Source organism: Ipomoea triloba, chromosome 16, assembly GCF_003576645.1.
Source record: "Ipomoea triloba cultivar NCNSP0323 chromosome 16, ASM357664v1".
NCBI lineage: Eukaryota > Viridiplantae > Streptophyta > Magnoliopsida > Solanales > Convolvulaceae > Ipomoea > Ipomoea triloba.
Genome location: NC_044931.1, coordinates 18,245,803 through 18,247,467, shown reverse-complemented (window position 1 = coordinate 18,247,467; position 1,665 = coordinate 18,245,803).

The window sequence follows — 1,665 nt, the reverse complement described above, 5'->3', positions numbered from 1 at the left end:
CGGCCTAACCAAAACACCAACCTTATGACTTCTTTCTCGCACTCCCTTTTCAGGGAGGCACGGTTGACCGAGTGCCGACTCCATTTTCAGGACTCCGGCCTAACCAAAACACCAACCTTATGACTTCTTTCTCCACTCCCTTTTCAGGGAGGCACGGTTGACCGAGTGCCGAATCTATTTTCAAGACTCCGGCCTAACCAAAACACCAACCCTATGACTTGTTTCTCGCACTCCCTTTTCAGGGAGGCACGGTTGACCGAGTGCCGACTCCATTTTCAAGACTCCAGCCTAACCAAAACACCAACCTTATGACTTGTTTCTCGCACTCCCTTTTCAGGGAGGCACGGTTCACCGAGTGCCGACTCCATTTTCAAGACTCCAGCCTAACCAAAACACCAACCTTATGTCTTGTTTCTCGCACTCCCTTTTCAGGGAGGCACGGTTCACCGAGTGCCGACTCCATTTTCAAGACTCCGGCCTAACCAAAACACCAACCTTATGACTTCTTTCTCGCACTCCCTTTTCAGGGAGGCACGGTTCACCGAGTGCCGACTCCATTTTCAAGACTCCAGCCTAACCAAAACACCAACCTTATGACTTGTTTCTCGCACTCCCTTTTCAGGGAGGAACGGTTGACCGAGTGCCGACTCCATTTTCAGGACTCCGCCTAACCAAAACAGCAAACTTATGACCTCTTTCTCGCACTCTCTTTTCAGGGAGGCACGGTTGATCGAGTGCCGACTCCATTGTTAGGACTCCGGCCTAACCAAAACACCAACCTTATGACTTCTTTCTCGCACTCCCTTTTCAGGGAGGCACGGTTGACCGAGTGCCGACTCCATTTTCAAGACTCCAGCCTAACCAAAACACCAACCTTATGACTTCTTTCTCGCACTCCCTTTTCAGGGAGGCACGGTTCACCGAGTGCCGACTCCATTTTCAAGACTCCAGCCTAACCAAAACACCAACCTTATGACCTCTTTCTCGCACTCTATTTTCAGGGAGGCACGGTTGATCGAGTGCCGACTCCATTGTTAGGACTCCGGCCTAACCAAAACACCAACCTTATGACTTCTTTCTCACACTCCCTTTTCTGGACTCCGCCTAACCAAAACACTAAACTTATGACCTCTTTCTCGCACTCTCTTTTCAGGGAGGCACGGTTGATCGAGTGCCGACTCCATTGTTAGGACTCCGGCCTAACCAAAACACCAACCTTATGACTTCTTTCTCGCACTCCCTTTTCAGGGAGGCACGGTTGACCGAGTACCGACTCCATTTTCAAGACTCCGGCTTAACCAAAACACCAACCTTATGACTTCTTTCTCCCACTCCCTTTTCAGGGAGGCACGGTTGACCGAGTACCGACTCCATTTTCAAGACTCCGGCTTAACCAAAACACCAACCTTATGACTTCTTTCTCCCACTCCCTTTTCAGGGAGGCACGGTTGACCGAGTGCCGAATCTATTTTCAAGACTCCGGCCTAACCAAAACACCAACCCTATGACTTGTTTCTCGCACTCCCTTTTCAGGGAGGAACGGTTGACCGAGTGCCGACTCCATTTTCAGGACTCCGCCTAACCAAAACACCAACCTTATGACTTCTTTCTCCCACTCTCTTTTGAGGGAGGCACGGTTGACCGAGTGCCGAATCTATTTTCAAG